Source organism: Rhineura floridana, chromosome 2 (genome assembly GCF_030035675.1).
Source record: "Rhineura floridana isolate rRhiFlo1 chromosome 2, rRhiFlo1.hap2, whole genome shotgun sequence".
Taxonomy (NCBI): Eukaryota; Metazoa; Chordata; class Lepidosauria; order Squamata; family Rhineuridae; genus Rhineura; species Rhineura floridana.
In genome coordinates, this window is record NC_084481.1 from 209,865,290 (window position 1) to 209,885,219 (window position 19,930).

Here is a 19,930-nt window from a genome sequence, read left to right on the forward strand (position 1 = left end):
CAGTCTTCTCCAACCTGGTGCCCTCCGCATGTTGTTGGACTATGACTCCCATCAACCTCAGCCAATATGTCCAATGGTCAGGGATAATGGCAGTTGTAGTCCAAAACATCTTGAAGGCACCAAGGCTGGTCTAAGGAACCTGTGACCCTCCAGATGTTGTTGGACTACAACCATCATCCCTGACCATTCAGCATGCTGGTTGGGTCTGATGAGAGTTCAGAGTTTGGAGGGCCACAGGTTCCCTACCCCCTGGTCTAAGCATATCATCCATTAATTAAAATGAATTAAGAATGTATCTGCTTCTTCACATTTTCCTCTGCCCCTTTAATGTTGTTTTAACAGAAGTAAAAACATCTTCTTTTACCAGAATGCCATGCTCTCCAGCTCAACAAATACTAATTGGGCTTTTCCAAATCAACTGTTCAATGGCAATACCCCACAGAGGAACTATTTATGACTTGCCACCTGACTACACCATAAATTCAAACATAGTTTCATGTTATGGCATTTCAAAAAGTAGCTGGAATTCCAGCTAACTCCAACCTGGATTCTACTGAAATTAATGGTCCCAAGACTATAATCGTATATAGCCGTAGGCATTACTGTTTATTAAAATCTTCAGCAAACAGTTGCTGTGGCATTTGTAAATGACCATCACAGCTGCCCCCAAAGTAAAGTCCAATTTGCTTATGAAAGTTCTGCTATTTTTAAGATGGTAGCTCAGCAAACTCTTAAGAGCAGTACTGCTGGATCACAAGAACATAAGAGCCTTCCTAGATCAGGCCAAAGGCCCATCTAGTTCAGCATCCTGTTTTCACACTGACCATCGAGATACTCAGGGGAAGCCAGCATGCAGGACCTGAGCGCAAGAGGACCCTCTCCACTTACAAATCAGCAACTGTGGGGGTAAAACATAGATGTTGTGGCTAGTAGCCGTTGAGAGCATGAATTTAACTAATCCCTTTTAAAGCCATCCAAATTGATGGCCGCCACTATATCTTGTGGGAGTGAATTCCATAATTTAATGATATATTGTGTGAAGAAGTACTTTCTTTTGTCTGTCCTGAACAGGGCTGGTGCCAAGCATGAGAGAACCCTTGGTCACCAACACCCCCTTTCCATGTAGCCAGTGCAGGCTTCAATAGGCCCGGCCACCCCACCTCCCATGATGTCACATCCGCACATGCAAAGGTGTACTCATGCAGTGCACTAGTGCACTGATGTGAAAATGTGGGAGATGGGGCAGCTAGGCCTATTTAAGCCCATGCTGCTGCATCAGGGGTGCTGTCTGAGAGGGTGGAGCTCCACAATCCGCTCCAGCATCAAGCCGTGGGATGTGATTTACAGCCTGGTGTAAGGGGTTGACACGCGCCACAAATCACACCCCATGACCTGATGCTGGCGTGGATTGTGGAGCGGGAGCTCCAACCTCCCCAGGACCCTTCTGAGCCCCAGGGGCCCTCAGGCCCACACCCTTCTCAGCCACTTGCTGGTGCCAAGCCTGGTCCTGAATCTTCCAACATTCAGATTCATGAGTTGGCCCCTAGTTCCTTTTCTTTTGCACAATCTACTGCTCATATTCACACAAGCTGTGCCTCCTATGATCTGCTACTTTTGTAACTTTTTATGCAAGTTCTTAAGCCCTCTTGTGAGAGCGAATGCCATAGTTTGTGCTGTGTGAAGGAATACTTCCCGTTGTCCATTCTAAAGCTTCCAGCATTCAGCTTCCTTGGATGCCTAGTATTATCAGAGAGGGAGAAAAACCATCTCCCTATCCACCTTCTTTAAACAGGGAGTGTGACCCTTACTTGATTTTTCAGCAGGTTTTGATACCATTGACCATGGTATCCTTCTGGGCCGACTTGGTGAGATGGGTATTGGAGGCACTGCTTTACAGTGGTTCCGATCCTATCTCCATGGTTGTTTTCAGAGAATAGCATTGGGTGATTGGCCCCCTGGCAGTTGTGCTCTGCGGTGCCGCAGGGTACCATCTTGTCCCCCATGCTGTTTAACATCTATGTGAAGCCCTTGGGAGCGGTCATCAGGAGATTTATGGCAAGCTGTCAGCAGTACCCAGCTCTATTCCTTTGTAACATCTGAATCAGGAGAGGCCGTGCAAGCCCTGGACCGCTGCCTGAACTTGGTGGTGGGCTGGATGAGGGCCAATAAACTGAGTCTGAATCCTAGCAAGACTGAGACGCTGTGGGTTGGTGGTTCCCGAGTTCAGATAATTGGTCCATTGCCTGCTTTGGATGGGGTCGTACTGCCTCTGAAAGAGCAGGTCCGTAGTCTGGGGGTGCTCCTGGATCCATCTTTGTCACTAGAGGCCCAGGTGTCCTCCATGGCTAGGAGTGCCTTTTACCAGCTTTGGCTGGTAAGACAGCTGTGGCTGTTTCTGGACCACTGTTGTCCATGCACTGGTAACCTCTAAGCTCGATTACTGTAATGCACTCTATGTGGGGCTGCCCCTGAGGTTGGTCCAGAAGCTGCAGCTGGTGCAATATGCGGTAGCGAGACTGCTCACTGGTGCAGGGTATTGCCAACATGTCACCCCGTTGCTGAAAGAATTACACTGGCTGCCCATTTGCTACTGGGCCAAGTTCAAGGTTCTAGTTTTGGTGTATAAAGCCCTATACAGCTTGGAACCAGGATACCTGAAAGACCCTTATATACCCAGTCAATCACTGCACTCTGCAGGTGAGGGCCTCCTGCAGATACCGTCTTAGCAGGAGATCCGTTCTGCACAACATAGGAAACAGTCATTTAGTGTGGCAGTGCGGCACCTACCCTTTGGAATTCCCTCCCCTTAAATATCAGATAGGCACCATCTCTGTTATATTTTCTGGGCCTATTGAAGACCTTCCTCTTTCAATAAGACTTTTAAGTTGAGACCTTATCCCAGTCTGCGTCTGTGTTGGAATTGGTTTTTAATATGTTTTTAAACCTTTTTAAAAAAACAGTATGTTTTTTAACCTTTTTCTTTAAATGTTTTCAAAGCTTTTTTAAAAAAAAGTTTTTAAAGTTGTTTTATTTTAATGTATTTTAAAGCCTGTTTTTATGATCTTAGAGTGTTTTTAGTGCTTTTGTTTGCCACCCTGGGCTCCTGCTGGGAGGAAGGGTGGGATATAAATTAAATAATAAATAAATATAATAAAATTAACTGTGCAAACTCCAAGAGTCCATCTAATCTAGAGTCCTACTTCTCACAAAGGGCAACCAGATACCCCTGGGAAATCCACACGCAGGACATGAAAGAAACAGTTCTTTTTTACCCCTGGAAACTGGAATTCAGAAGCTTTCTACTATAACATGAAGGTGCCACTTAACTATCATGCTAACGGCCACCAGCAGACCTATCTATGATTTTGTCTGATCACATGTCAAAGGAGGGTGGAGGTGGGGGACCTGTGGCCATCTAGCTGTTGCTGGGTGACAGCTCCCATTATCCCTCACTATTGTCCATGCTGGCTGGGACAGATGAGATTTGGAGTCCAACAACATCTGAGGGGTTTTATCCTTGTATTAAAGTGATTTGGCTCAAAGTATGATTCTCAGCACACTTACCAGAATTCACAGGGTGGTATTCAGTGCTAGTTCTATTCACAGGAGATCCATTGCATGGCCAGTGAGGAATGTGGCTTGGGGAGAGGGGGTGGCTGGGGGGGGAGTCCTAGGACTGGATAGAGGGGCCTGGAGAGTTCTATTTTGCCCTCTGGCCTGAGGTTTCCTACCTGTGAGTTTCGGCAACACCATCACCAAATACAAACAGCACCATTCACTACAATGTAGAAACGTAAGACCACAGCAAGACTAGGCAAGATAAACAGTAAGATTTAAACCAAAGGGATTAGCACGCTTGATCTTGAAGGCATTCAGGGTACTAATTACATAGCAGCATTTAAATTAAATACAAGTTAAATCATTAGTGATTAGGTTGGTGAAGCACCTGTTCCAACCGGCGCCAATTTATGGCCAGATTAAAGTAGGCTTTGTGCAAGTACATACAGGAATTAGCTTAAAGCCCACAATTACAGAAAAGTTAGTGTTTGCTATATTTTTGAGCACTTTGTTTCATCATATACATCTGCTCTGTATGAAGAATCTAGGGGTATTATTGTTAAACAGCTTTAAAACGATTTGGTAAATCCACCATAGGTGCATCCGGGCACAACCTCTCACTAGCAAAAACAATTTAACTCGGGGTATCATTCTCAGCACACTTACCAGAATCCACAGGGTGGTATTCAGTGCTACTCCTACTCAGAGTAGATCCACTGAAGTGAATAGATATGACTAACTTAGGTTCATTAATTTCAGAGAACTCTGAGTAGGACTTAGCTGATGACAACTCACAGTTGGGCAATGCCTTTCTCAGGACAAAATATCAGGAGGCTTTCAAGTTATCCAAACCTCTTAATCAGGCAAGATGTTACTCAAAGTTTGGGAAGGGAAGGGAAAGGGAAATGGGAGAAAGTACAAAAACTAGGTTGGTTCATGTTCTAACATAATGTTTGTACTTTTTGTTTTTCCTTATCTTCCTTGTCTCTGCTTTGTCCAGCATCTAACCTTGCCACTATTTTGTGACATTTTGGTCAATCACATCCACACCACACATCTAAGGTACATTTATACACTTTAATAGTCATGGCATTCCCCAATGAATCCTGGGAACCATAGTTTACCCCACCCAGAGCTCCAGTTCCCAGCACCCTTAACAAACTACAGTTCTCAAGATTCTTTTGTGTGTGTGTGTGGGGGGGGAAGCCAGGTGCTTTACAGGTATGGTGTGGATGTGACCTAATAAAGGTACTGCCCAACTGGATTTGGGAGTTTCCTCTTATGGATCAACATGACTTCCTTTGCTTTTTATGTGCCTTGGGGAACACATACCAGCATAAGTCCCATTGAACTGATTAGGTCTTCTGAGAAAAGATAATTATATTGTTGCGCACCTCCCCCAATCCCCAAGTGGTGAGATTTCTGGGGTCCCTGTGCTCCTCCAGGGTTTGGTTTCCTTTGGGAAGAAGGTCAGCGGAGACTGCGGTGTCTTTATGAAATATGGTTTATTTATTTACACACATTCCAACCTGAGCTCAAGGATGGAGGAGGTTCAATGCATCAGCTGTCCAATATCCAGTCTTTCCATCTGGGTTGCAGGAGGCACCCCAAAGGCCATGGAGAGAGAGTCAGTCTCTCTCTGCCTGCCTTCCAGTTCCCAGCAATTCTCTCGCCACACTAAAACTGCTCCACGAGCTAGAGAGAGCCCCAGCTGACAAAGTGTCAAGGCCCCAGCTGACAAAGCGTCAAGGCGAGTTAAGCAGCAGAGCAAAAAGAGGGTAAGTAGCTCCCATTTATTCCATTATTTAATTGAAGTAAAACAGCTCAGAGCAATAACTAATAAGGGCAGCCCAAGGTCACCCTGAGCTAGGAGCCAAATCCTGAAAGAACCTATATCTTAGGAGACAGATCCTAGGAGAAGGAAGCGTATAGAAAGCTAGTTTTCAACACCACCCTAGCAGGAAAGCTGCAGGGGACACTGTAAACAAGGCTAAATTCCAGTCAGAGAGAAGGGGGAAAAGGAAACTCCACCGATACATACAGGGAGAGAGTCAGCTCAGTCCTTGCTAAAAAGGGCAGCTTCAGCCTTCCTGAAACACAACCACAAGCTCTGTTTCCCTAGGTTAAAGAAAGGTCAGGCTGTTCTAGGTGGGAAAACAACAAACACAAAAGACTTGCCTGGAAGGCGCAGCCCCTTGCTGAGATTAAAAGCAGCCAAAAGCTTAAACAGCCCCGCCCCTCGCTCAGGAAGGAAGCCTGAGAGAATACTAAAGAGTTAAGCCCCAGCTGATAGCCATCAGCCTCAAGTAACACATCATTGGCTGGCAGCAGTAGCTGGGAGGAACCAGCCACACATATAAAGTCAGAGCACCCTAGCGAGGGAGCCTGCTCCACGAGCTAGAGGGAGCCCCAGCTGACAAAGCATCAAGGCGAGTTAAGCAGCAGAGCGAGTGCGGCAGCAGGGCGAGGAGGCCAGGGCCCCCCACTCTGCCCGTCTGTTCCCTGACCTCAACTAAACCACAGTCTCCAACCCATTGACGTAATAAACCTTAAACAAAACTATGCAGGTAAGAAGCCAGCAGGGGTGTGGGGGCTTTCCAGTGTTTTGCACCGCCTGCAGCATGTATGACTATCTGCCTGTTGGACAGAAGTCGTGGGTGTGCTCTCGGTGCAATGAGCTCCTGGCTCTCCAGGAACGACTTCATTTCCTTGAGGCCAAGGTGGCGGACCTGGAAAAGCTGAGAGAGGCAGAGAGGTGTGTGGAGGAGGCCTTCAGGGACGTTATAGCTGTGTCCCACTCCAACGATGATAGCTCTCCTGCTATCATGGAGAACGATGGTCTCGGGGAAGGAGAGCATCCAGCTGAGGAAGAGGGAAACGATCCCTTAGAAGGGACCCATTCCTTGGGGGATGAGCAGCTATCCTCTCGTGCTGAGGATAAATCTCCAGGGGCTGGAGGGATCCTTGTAGTGGGTGATTCGATCATTAGGAACATAGACAGTGGGGTGTGTGATGGGCGTGTAGACCGCAAGGTGTTTTGCCTGCCTGGTGCGAAGGTTGCGGATATCGCCCGTCGTTTAGATAGTTTGGTAGACAGTGCTGGGAAGGAGTCAGTGGTCATGGTGCACGTTGGCACCAACGACATGGGGAAATGCAGCCGTGAGGTCCTGGAAGCAAAATTTAGGTTGCTAGGTAGGATGCTGAAAGCCAGGACCTCCAAGGTGGCTTTCTCTGAAATGCTACCGGTTCCACGCGCAGGACCAGCCAGACAGGCCCAGCTTTGCAGTCTCAATGCGTGGATGAGACGATGGTGTCGGGTGGAAGGGTTTGGATTTGTTAGGCACTAGGGAACATTTTGGGACAAGCCGGGCCTGTACAAAAGGGACGGGCTCCACTTGAACCAGAATGGAACCAGACTGCTGGCACGTAAAATTAAAAAGGTGGCAGAGCAGCTTTTAAACTGACTGAGGGGGGAAACCCGACAGGAGCTGAGAAAGGTCCGTTTCGGAATAAACCTCCCCCCTGGGATAAAAACCAAAGAAATGATGAAATTTTAAAAGGGGTAGGCCTAGAAGTAGGCATTGTGAGAGCAGGGGCACAGGATATAAATTCAGAAGAGCAAAATTACCACAGGCCTAACCACAAGTGCCAAAGACACTTGAAGAGAGACACTGCTTACAAGTGCCTGTACGCTAATGCTAGGAGTCTGCGAACCAAGATGGGAGAACTGGAGTGCTTGGTCTTAGAGGAGAGCATTGATATAGTGAGCATAACGGAGACCTGGTGGAATGGAGAAAACCAGTGGGATACGGTTATCCCTGGATATAAACTATATCGGAAGGACAGGGAAGGACGTATTGGTGGCGGAGTCGCTCTATACGTGAAAGAAGGCATTGAATCCAGCAAGCTCGAAACCCCAAAAGAGGCAGACTCCTCCACAGAATCGTTGTGGGTGGTGATACCGTGCCCCAGGAGGGACTTAATACTGGGAACGATCTATCGTCCCCCTGATCAAAATGCTCAGGGAGACCTTGAGATGAGATATGAAATTGAGGAAGCATCCAAACTAGGAAATGTGGTAGTAATGGGTGACTTCAACTACCCGGACATAGACTGGCCGCATATGTGTTCCAGTCATGACAAAGAAGCAAAGTTTCTAGATATTCTAAATGACTATTCCCTAGACCAGTTGGTCATGGAACCGACCAGAGGGACGGCAACCCTGGACTTAATCCTCAGTGGGGACCAGGACCTGGTGCAAGATGTAAGTGTTGTTGAACTGATTGGGAGCAGTGACCACAGTGCTATTAAATTAAACATACATGTAACTGGCCAATTGCCAAGAAAATCCAACACGGTCACATTTGACTTCAAAAGAGGAAACTTCACAAAAATGAGGGGATTGGTAAAAAGAAAGCTGGAAAACAAAGTCCAGAGGGTCACATCACTCGAAAATGCTTGGAAGTTGTTTAAAAACACTATATTAGAAGCTCAACTGGAGTGCATACCGCAGATCAGAAAAGGTACCGCTAGGGCCAAGAAGATGCCAGCATGGTTAACGAGCAAAGTCAAGGAAGCTCTTAGAGGCAAAAAGTCTTCCTTCAAAAAATGGAAGTCTTGTCCAAATGAAGAAAATAAAAAAGAACACAAACTCTGGCAAAAGAAATACAAGAAGACAATAAGGGATGCTAAAAAAGAATTTGAGGAGCACATTGCTAAGAACATAAAAACCAACAACAAAAAAATCTATAAATACATTCAAAGCAGGAGACCATCTAGGGAGACAATTGGACCCTTGGATGATAAGGGAGCCAAAGGTGTACTAAAGAACGATAAGGAGATTGCAGAGAAGCTAAATGAATTCTTTGTATCTGTCTTCACAGTGGAAGATATAGGGCAGATCCCTGAACCTGAACTAACATTTTCAGGAAGGGATTCTGAGGAACTGAGACAAATAGTGGTAACGAGAGAGGAAGTTCTAAGCTTAATGGACAATATAAAAACTGACAAATCACCGGGCCCGGATGGCATCCACCCGAGAGTTCTCAAAGAACTCAAAGGTGAAATTGCTGATCTGCTAACTAAAATATGTAACTTGTCCCTCGGGTCCTCCTCCGTGCCTGAGGACTGGAAAGTGGCAAATGTAACACCAATCTTCAAAAAGGGATCCAGAGGGGATCCCGGAAATTACAGGCCAGTTAGCTTAACTTCTGTCCCTGGAAAACTGGTAGAAAGTATTATTAAAGCTAGATTAACTAAGCACATAGAAGAACAAGCCTTGCTGAAGCAGAGCCAGCATGGCTTCTGCAAGGGAAAGTCCTGTCTCAGTAACCTATTAGAATTCTTTGAGAGTGTCAACAAGCATATAGATAGAGGTGATCCAGTGGACATAGTGTACTTAGACTTTCAAAAAGCATTTGACAAGGTACCTCACCAAAGGCTTCTGAGGAAGCTTAGCAGTCATGGAATAAGAGGAGAGGTCCTCTTGTGGATAAGGAATTGGTTAAGAAGCAGAAAGCAGAGAGTAGGAATAAACGGACAGTTCTCCCAATGGAGGGCTGTAGAAAGTGGAGTCCCTCAAGTATCGGTATTGGGACCTGTACTTTTCAACTTGTTCATTAATGACCTAGAATTAGGAGTGAGCAGTGAAGTGGCCAAGTTTGCTGACGACACTAAATTGTTCAGGGTTGTTAAAACAAGAAGGGATTGCGAAGAGCTCCAAAAAGACCACTCCAAATTGAGTGAATGGGCAGAAAAATGGCAAATGCAATTCAATATAAACAAGTGTAAAATTATGCATATTGGAGCAAAAAATCTGAATTTCACATATACGCTCATGGGGTCTGAACTGGCGGTGACCGACCAGGAGAGAGACCTCGGGGTTGTAGTGGACAGCACGATGAAAATGTCGACCCAGTGTGCGGCAGCTGTGAAAAAGGCAAATTCCATGCTAGCGATAATTAGGAAAGGTATTGAAAATAAAACAGCCGATATCATAATGCCGTTGTATAAATCTATGGTGCGGCTGCATTTGGAATACTGTGTACAGTTCTGGTCGCCTCATCTCAAAAAGGATATTATAGAGTTGGAAAAGGTTCAGAAGAGGGCAACCAGAATGATCAAGGGGATGGAGCGACTCCCTTACGAGGAAAGGTTGCAGCATTTGGGGCTTTTTAGTTTAGAGAAAAGGCGGGTCAGAGGAGACATGATAGAAGTGTATAAAATTATGCATGGCATTGAGAAAGTGGAAAGAGAAAAGTTCTTCTCCCTCTCTCATAATACTAGAACTCGTGGACATTCAAAGAAGCTGAAGGTTGGAAGATTCAGGACAGACAAAAGGAAGTACTTCTTTACTCAGCACATAGTTAAACTATGGAATTTGCTCCCACAAGATGCAGTAATGGCCACCAGCTTGGACGGCTTTAAAAGAAGATTAGACAAATTCATGGAGGACAGGGCTATCAACGGCTACTAGCCATGATGGCTGTGCTCTGCCACCCTAGTCAGAGGCAGCATGCTTCTGAAAACCAGTTGCCGGAAGCCTCAGGAGGGGAGAGTGTTCTTGCACTCGGGTCCTGCTTGCGGGCTTCCCCCAGGCACCTGGTTGGCCACTGTGAGAACAGGATGCTGGACTAGATGGGCCACTGGCCTGATCCAGCAGGCTCTTCTTATGTTCTTATGTTCTTAAGGACAGCCCTGCTGGATCAGCCAAAGGCCCATTTAGTCCAGCGTCTTGTTTGCACAGTGACCACCTAGATGCCTGTGGGAAGCCCACAAGCAGGAACCCAGTGCAGCAGCGCTGTCCCTACTTGTGATTCCCAGCAAATGTTACACAGAGCCATATAGCTTGTGATATGAAGGGCCTTTACTCTGATCCAACAGGGCTCCTCCAGCAGCATTGTGGCATACTTGTGTGCAGGGCTGGATTACCCACTAGGCCCCTGCATTAGTGCCTATGAAACTCCTACAGGCCTACAAGAAAGTTTGGGTTCTACAAAATAAGTTAATTAATGCAAATTATTGTCTGATGTAGCAGTTTACTCAGCCTTGACCCAATGAACAACAAACATATGTCTTAAGTAAATGTAGATTAAAAACTCACTTTGCAGCTGTTGTTGTTAGCAAAATCAAAGATCACAATAGAGGAGCACAAGCCAAGATAGCCATGAAGCATTCTCAGTACATGATCTCTTCTCGGTTATCCCAGAGTGCAGGACACGAAATAATGGGCTCAAGTTACAACAACGTAGGAGACCCCTGTTCTCACAGAGCTACAGTTTGCCATAGTGATTCAACAGACAGCCTCTCTTCCCAGAGATTTCTGTGATTGTAGCTCTGTTAGGGCAACAGGAGTCCTCTAACAGCTTTCAGCACCCTTTGCAAACTACACTTTCCAGGATTTGTTGAGGGAAGCCATGGCTGTTTAAAGTGGAATAATAGTGGATTAAATGTCTGGTGTGAATGTGGCCTGAGTCTTAGCAAGTGGAGGAAAGCTGAATGACGCAGAGGAAGCCAAGGTTGGTTGATTCAGTCCCTACTTCCAGATAACATCTTTCGCCGTTCTCTTAAAATTTCCTCTTCCTCTGCTGTGCCTAAGACGGCAAGAACCCTCCATGGGCCAGGAAAGACTGAGACACTTCTTTTCTGAAGGCATCAGAACTGCACCTCCCAAGAAATGTCCCTAATGTCCTAGTAAGAGTTCTACCCACAAGTTGAAGGGTTACGCTGGCCCTTTGGTCTGTGTTGCTGTGGTTGAATTCGGGTAATAAATGTTACACTGTAGTACTGCTATGGCACCCATAACATGGAAAGCACACTTTGAACTTGGCCTGTTAGCAAATCAGCAACCAATGCAGATGTCAACGCAATACCATACCAACCACAACAAGATTCCTATGAGTAAGGCAGACAACTCAGCATCCCACAACTAGTCAGGATTCATAACCGAAAACCACAACTAAAAAAATCCTGGCAACCTGTCAGTTAATGTAGAATGCTGCAGCACGATTTCTGACTTGAGTGAGATCCTATCAGCACATGATACTTCTGCTCTGAAATCTTGTTGTGGTTGGTATGGTATTGCATTTAGGAAAGCATCACTGTCTTGTTTTTTCATTTTCTGTTTGCATTTCATGTACCTTTGACCCTCCTCCCTTACATCCATAGAAGCAACAACAGTGGTTCCATGTGGTCAGCTCAACCCCCTAAAACCCATTGATGATGTGCCTTGTTGGTTGCATGATGGTTTGTTTTTTGCCCACTAATGGTAAAAGAGAATTCACATATTTGAAAGTGTGGCTGCAGTTGTTGTTCCCAAGCTGCTGCCTGTGAAGGTAGACCAAACCATGTGTGTTTTCTCTCTGTCAATCATTACTCACTGGAATTGGATTGGCTGTCAAAGTGAGTTTATAGCACCCCACAGGGTAGACAGAAAGGGTAGAGTATCTTCTTTCTCTTACTCATTTCTCAGACCTCTTTCTGAAGTGAAGGGTCAAATTGTAAAGGAGTTTGGAGCAGCCACGTTAAAAGATAAGGGCAGGGCATTCCATGCAGGGGGTTGCCAACCCTGCATGGATATGGATGTCTTTGCAGAGGATCCCTAGTCAAGCTTTACTAACAGCACAATCCAAACTATATCTACTCAGAAGTAAGTCCTGTTGAGTTCTATGGGGCTTAGTTCCTTAATAAGCATGTTTACAGTTGCTGCCTTCAGGGGCATCCATCTGTGCTCCCATCTAACATCTCTGCAACACTAAGCTCCTTTCTTCCAATAATGGCCTGGCCTGAGGGCACGTAAACCCTTCTTGCCAGAAGCAAGTAAGCTAGATTAAATGTTCCCTAAAGGCATTGAAATGTGACCTGGCAGACCAGGGTTCGAATCCCCACACAGCCATGAAGCTCACTGGGTGACCTTGGGCCAGTCACTGCCTCTCAGACTCAGAGGAAGGCAATAGTAAACCACCTCTGTCTAAATACTGCTTACCATGAAGACCCTATCTGGGATCAACTTGAAGGCAGTCCATTTCCATTTTGCATCACCTTAAGCTTGTGAGAAAGAATGACCTTGTCACTTCAGATGGACCTAGGAACACCCTATTTTAGGTAAGATTTCTATTTTAATCTCCAGATAATTTTTTTTGAATGGTATGCTCCAAGCAACTGTGGTTGATACAATGTATCATGTTTAATGATATCACTAGGGCCCGCCCCGTGACATCACTAGGGCCCGCCCCCATTTTCTCAGGTTTTTGTATGGTTCCGACCTGGCAACCCTATGCTGGACCCATTTCAGTTGGGTTTTAGACCCGGTTTTGGCACAGAGACAGCCTTGGTCGCCCTGTATGATGACCTCTGTCGGGAGACAGACAGGGGGAGTGTGACCCTGTTGATTCTCCTTGATCTCTCAGCGGCTTTTGATACCATCGACCATGGTATCCTTCTGGGATGACTCACTGATTTGGGAGTGGGCGGTACTGTATGGCAATGGTTCCGCTCCTACCTGGTGGGTCGTCTCCAGAGGGTAGTGCTTGGGGAGCATTGCTCGGCACCCTGGGATCTCCAGTATGGCGTCCCGCAGGGGTCAGTTCTGTCCCCCATGCTTTTTAATATCTATATGAAGCCTCTGGGTGTGGTCATTAGGAGCTTTGGAGTGCGTTGCCATCAGTACGCTGATGACACGCAGCTCTATTTCTCCTTTTCATCTTCTCCAGGTGAGTCTGTCGGCATGCTGAACCGATGTCTAGCTGCGACAATGGACTTGATGAGAGCTAACAAACTGAGGCTTAATCCAGACAAGACTGAGATGCTGCTGGTGGGTGGTTCTCCTGACAGGATGGGGGATGTTCGACCTGTTCTGAAGGGGGTTGCACTCCCCCTGAAGGAACAGGTTCGTAGCTTGGGAGTTCTTTTAGATCCATCCCTGTCACTTGAGGCTCAGATAGCCTCGGTGGCATGGGGTGCTTTTTACCAACTTCGGCTGGTGGCCCAGCTACGCGCCTATCTGGACAGAGATAACCTCGCTTCAGTAGTTCATGCGCTGGTAACCTTGAAATTAGATTACTGCAATGTGCTCTACGTGGGGCTGCCTATGAAGACGGTTCGGAAACTGCAGCTTGTGCAGAATGCAGCGGCCAGACTGCTCACGGGGACCAGACGGTTCGACCACATAACACCGATTCTGGCCCGCTTGCACTGGCTGCCTATTTGTTTCCGGGCCCGGTTCAAAGTGCTGGTTTTGACCTACAAAGCCTTACACGGCACAGGACCACAATACCTGTTGGAACGCCTCCCCCGTTATGAACCTGCCCATACACTACGCTCATCATCAAAGACCCTCCTCCAAGTTCCTACTCATAGGGAAGCTCGGAGGGTGGCAACGCGGAAAAGGGCTTTTTCTGTGGTGGCCCCCGAACTGTGGAACGATCTCCCAGAGGAGATACGCCTGGCGCCAACGTTACTATCTTTCCGGCGCCAGGTTAAAACTTTTCTCTTCACCCAGGCTTTTTAACGTTTGTATGCGCTGATATTGTTTTTAATTTTTTAACATTTTAAACTTTTAATGTGTTTATATTGTTACACGTTTATTGTATTTTTGATGTTTCTTGTCTTGTGAACCGCCCAGAGAGCTTCGGCTATGGGGCGGTCTATAAGTTTAATGAAATAAATAAACAAACAAACAAATAAATAAATAAATAAATAAAGAGGAGAATTCAATGCCTGGCTTCAAAGATGCAAAAGACAGGCTAACTCTCTTGCTAGGGGCTAACGCAGCTGGTGATTGCAAGTTAAAATCTATGATGATTTATCACTCTGAAAATCCTAGGGACCTAAAGAACTATGCAAAAGCTAGCCTCCCTGTTTATTATAAATCCAATTCAAAAGCTTGGATGACTGGCAATCTTTTCTCAAATTGGTTCACGTACTATTTTAAGCCTACAGTTGAGGCTTACTGCAAGGAAAATAAAATTCCTTTTAAGATTTTACTTCTTACAGACAATGGCCATGGCAATCCTAGAGCTCTAGGAGATATGTACAAGGAGATAAATGTTATTTTTCTACCTGCAAATACAACTTCATTGCTGCAGCCTATGGACCAAGGTGTAATTGCAGTGTTTAAATCCTATTACCTAAGAAGAACTTTTGCCAAGGCTATAAATGCCTTACACAGCGATACAGTAACTGGGCAAAGTGAAAATAAATTAAAAGCATTTTGGAAAGTCTTCACGATTTTGGATGGTATAAAAACTATTAGAGATGCATGGCAGGAAGTTAAAGAAACAACATTGAAAGGTGTTTGGAAGAAGCTAATTCCCATACTTGTGGATGATTGTGAAGGGTTTGAGAATCCAGTGGAGGAAGTCACTACAAATGTTGTGGAAATGGCAAGGGAATTAGAATTGGAAGTCGAGCCTGAGGATGTGGCAGAATTGCTTGTCTCTCATGACGAGACCCTAACAGACGAAGATCTTCTTTTGATTGAAGACCAAACAAGGATGTTTCACAAAGAGGAGTCCCATCCTGATGATAGTCCTGTTGCGCCTAGAGAAATGACAACCAAGGAATTGGAAGAAGCTATCAACTGTATAGAAATGGGGATGGCAGCTTTTGAGAGGATTGATCCAAATTTTGAAAAAAGTTCTAAAGTGAATGCAAGTCTTCTAAATGATATTGCATGCTATAAAGAAATTCTAAGGGAAAGGAGGCGGGAATTCATCAGGCAAAGTTCATTGCTTTCCTACTTTAAGAAAGTACCATTGCAACCTTCGACAGCAACAGCTACAACTAGCCTGGAACAACCTTCAACGTCAATGTCAATGTCAACATCAACAGCAAGAGCTTCATCCAAGTCTCCACCATCAAAACAAATAAGATTCGTTGATGAGTCAGATGATGGAGACTTGGATGACTTAGAGTCAGATGATGAAAATGTGTCAGCTCCAGGGGCAACGGCGAAGGCTCGCCACACAACAGAGAGCCAGCCGGCCTTGCAGCCCTAAAGAATAAAAGGGCGGATGACGCCAAGCACTTCTCTGCCCAGAGGCTGATCACCTTTGTGTGCGCAGGAATAACACCTGCATCAGCCCCAACCGGCTCCTCAGCGCCGTGCAGGGAGACCCGGCAAAGATAGAAGCACTGCAGCCAACACTCTAAGATTTTAAGCAATGTGTGTGCACCGAGCGAGTGAGTGAGCGAGTTAGTGGGGTGGTGGTGGGAGGGTGAGCAGGCAGGGGGGAACAAGTGAGGGAACAGGCAGGGGGAGGGTGAGTGGGCGAGGGGGAGGATGAGCCAGGGAGCTGGTGGTAGTGAGCGAGCAAGCAGGCAGGGGGGAGGGTGAGCGGGTAAGGGGGGATGAGCAAGGGAGCTGGCAGACGGTGAGTGAGCGAGTGGGCAAGGGGGGACGAGCCAGGGAGCCGGCAGTAAAGAATGAGCAAGCAGGCAGGGGGGAGGGCAAGCAGGCAAGGGGGGACGAGCCAGGGAGCCGGTGGTAGTGAGCGAGCGAGCAGGCAGGGGGGAGGGCAAGCGGGCAAGGGGGGATGAGCCAGGGAGCCGCCGGTAGAGAGCGAGCAAGCAGGCAGGGGGGAGGGCAAGTGGGCAAGGGGGGACAAACAAGGAAGCCAGGCAGGGGGAGGGTGAGCAGGCAAGGGGGAAGATGAGCCAGGGAGTCAGCGGTAGCGAGCAAGTGAGCAGGCAGGGGGGAGGGCGAGCGGACAAGGGGGGACGAGCGAGGGAGTTGGTCAAGGGCGAGTGAGCAAGCCAGTGGGCAAGGGGAGACGAGCAAGGGAGGTGGTGGAGGGTGAGCCAGCAGGCAAGGAGGGATGAGCCAGGGAGCTGGTGAAGTGTGAGCGAGCAAGCGAGCAGGCAGGGGGGAGGGCGAGCTGGCAAGGGGGGAGATGAGTAAGGGAGCCAGCAGAGGGTGAGCGAGTAGGTGCTGGTGGGCAGCTCCCTCCCTGCTATCCATGGCAGGGAGCCTGCTGTGGAAGGGGAGCATTATTCCCCCACCAAAATGAGGGCAAGTGAGCAAACGAGCAGGGGGGGAGGGTGATGCACGGAAAAGTGGAACATCAATCAGCTGTTGTGTCAGGAGCTTCAGGGGCAAAGCGTTGTCAACTGGACCTCCCCGCACTACAGCTGATCGATGTTCCACTTTTCAGCGGTTTTCGCTTTTTGGCGGGGGTCTGGTCCCTAACCTGCCGTATGAGTGGGGCCCTACTGTACTGCACTGAATTTTACTTAGTGCAATGTAAATGTCACATTCACTGCTTTGCCCCCTTTTGCCTCTGGACTCTGTCTAACACTGGCCCCTTCCCCCCCACAACCTTACCCAGAAGCGAATGTGGCCCTCACCCTGAAAAAGGTTCCCCACCCCTGCATTAGATTAATAAGACATTTGATCCAACTAATAAAAGTTTTTGATGACAGCAGCAGATCAGCTTCTGTGTGTGCTTTAGAGGCCCTTCTTCAAGTGCCCCCATCTTCCAAGACTAGCAAGTGGCAAATGGGAAGAGGGCCTTCTCAGTAATGACACTCTATCTGCAGAATACCATACTCGGACACACCAACATTAGGATAGCCAGTGGAATGCCGTGTTTTCCGGCTGTGTCATTATTTCCTGCCCCGTTTGCTTTTTATCTGCTGCAATGCTTTTGTAACTTTGAAACTTATAACTTCTTCTAGCTTTTAAATTGTATTGATTTTTGGGGTTTTATTGGTTAGCTGTTTTGACAAATCTAAAAGGGAAATAATACAAATAATACTTCAGGTCTGAAGAAATCCTCCCCACTGCCTATGCTCTTCTGCCCCAGTCCGTTACTTTTAGTTTTAATTGCATATTCATGACATACAGATCAAATGGCCTCATACAATCTCCCATTTATCTTCTCTTTCCTAACATTCAACAGAGCCCATCAATTTCCCCATTTCTCCTTCTCTGTCCAATTCTGCTTTTTTGGAGAGCCAAAAAAAAATACTCTTTAGTTATTTGTACTACAGCAGCCCCTGGTGGCTACAGGAAGCCACTACAAAACGTTATTTTTTATTTAGTGCATTTTTATTTCATCATAGGATCACTGAACAGTAGAGTTGGAAAGGGCCTATAAGGCCATCAAGTCCAACCCCCCGTTCAATGCAAGAATCCCATGATGGAAAAGCAAGGAATAAAATTCAAAATGACTTTGATAGAATGGGGAAACTGAGCCAATCTAACAAAACAAAATTCAGCCAAGACAAAGGCAATGTTCTTTATTTAGGAAAAAGAAGTCAAATGTACAGCTATAGGATAACGGGGATGGGATACCTAGCTTGTCAGTAGTACATGTGAGAAGGATCTGAGGATTGCATCCTTTTGGTGCCAGGCAGAGATTGTTTTATTTCCTCAGGCTCTCTTTTTAACGTATTAATGCATTGTTACCACCCTGGAAGTTCTGCAAAAGGGCGGTATAGAAATCTTACAAGTCTGACATGAATGGAACCAGTTCCAACTGCATGGAGGCAGAGATGTGTAGATTTTCAAAAGTGTGGAAAAGGCAACACCTGCAGGCAGACAGCAGCAAGTACTTTTAAGGATTTAGTACCGTTACTGAACTGTTTCATTTATGGCACATAAGCTGTTCTCTCCTAGCCACACCTGAAGATGCTAGAGATTGAAGGCAGGGCCTGGGCTTCTAGTGACAAAGACGGATCCAGGAGAACCCCCAGACTACGGACCTGCTCTTTCAGAGGGAGTACGACCCCATCCAAAGCAGGCAATTGTCCAATTATCTGAACACAGGAACCACCAACCCACAGCACCCCATGTTTGTATTCCCTGGAGTTCTGTGGAAGATTTTCTGTGTATTGTGTTTATGAGTCCCTGGTTTCTAGAGTGGTACAGTGCTTCAGTGGCATTCAGACTGACCATTTTGAGGGACTTAACAGTGGGACAGCAGTGCTAATGTTTTAAATTGTACATTGTTATTTTCTTGTTTAATTGATTTTTAGCTGTCTATCTTTTCTTGTTAAGTCACTTGGAGACTTTTTTCATATAAAGCAACTAACAAATGTAAATAATAATACTATCTGACCTCCTGTGCTGGCTTTGTAAAGTCTTCAGAATTGTGCCCTTGAAACCTAGTTAAGTGACTGCAGCATGCACCAGAGCACTTTTATGGCATATGCGCAACAGCTGAAACCACTCCCTCAACTCCCAGGGTCTGTTAGGAGAAGATAAAAAATTTGAACAGAAGTGCATTTTCCAAATAGAATAGAGAAGTGTAGAAAAGCAATAAGATGTAACAGAACAGAGAAGTGTAGAAAAGCAGTCAAATGTTTAATCTTAGGTCCAAAACCAGCTGTTCCTATGAATTGTTAACAAAAGATTGATGCTTGAATTTGAATTAGCTCAAAACCAGACAGCACACTCTTTCTAAAAGTGAACTCAGCAAGTATTTGTTATTAATGTTATTTTTAGTCTCCTCATGCCCAACAGTCTCTAGACAACTTATAACAGATTTAAAAACATAAAATATAAAGGCCTGAGTAAAAAGGAAGGTCTTTGCTTGGCTCCTAAAGATGCATAAAGAAGGCACCAGATGTGCCTCCTTTAAGAGAGCATTCCACAGCCAGGGGCCCACCACTGAAAAAGCCTGTTCTTGTTTCTCCACCCTCCAAGCCTTCCGTGGAGGGGGCACATGAAGAAGAGCCTCTGATGATGAACGCAGGGTCCAGGTCAGTTCATACAGGGAGAAGCGGTTCTTGAGATACTGAAATCCTGAACTGCATAAGGCTTTATAGGTCAAATCCAGCACTTTGAATTGAGCCCTGAAACTAATTGGTAGCCAGTACAGCCATGCCAGAATTGGTGTTATATGTGTGGACCAACTTACCCTGGTCAACAATCTGGCTGCTGCAGTAGCTGCTGTTTCTGAACTGTCCTCCAGGGCAGCTCCACATATAATGCCTTGCAGGAGTCTCACCTAGAGCTAGCAAGTGCCACCAGGATTGTAGCCAAAACAAGGCCAGTGAGAAACAATAAAGCTGTATTGGCATTCTTGGGGGAGCTGCAAGGCTTGCAGAAGTACAAATGTGTATTTGCGAGGCAGTGCATGATGCGTCCCCCCACCAGCAACAGGAATAAAACAGCCAACAATGATTTATGGGTGAAAACAGGCCACAATTTTATTGGGTTATAGCAGGTATGTGAGGATGGCATGGCAGTAGGCTGAGGGAATGTTTGTCCTCCCAAAAAGCAGTTGGGGAGACCATTCTTTGGTGCTGGCCAGCATTAGACCTCAGGTTTGGTGCAAGCCAATGCACTTGTGATCTTGCTGATCAACCAGTAGGGGTGGGTATGAGATAGATGAGACCTAGCCCCTCCCAAGCTAGGGGCATGGCTGAA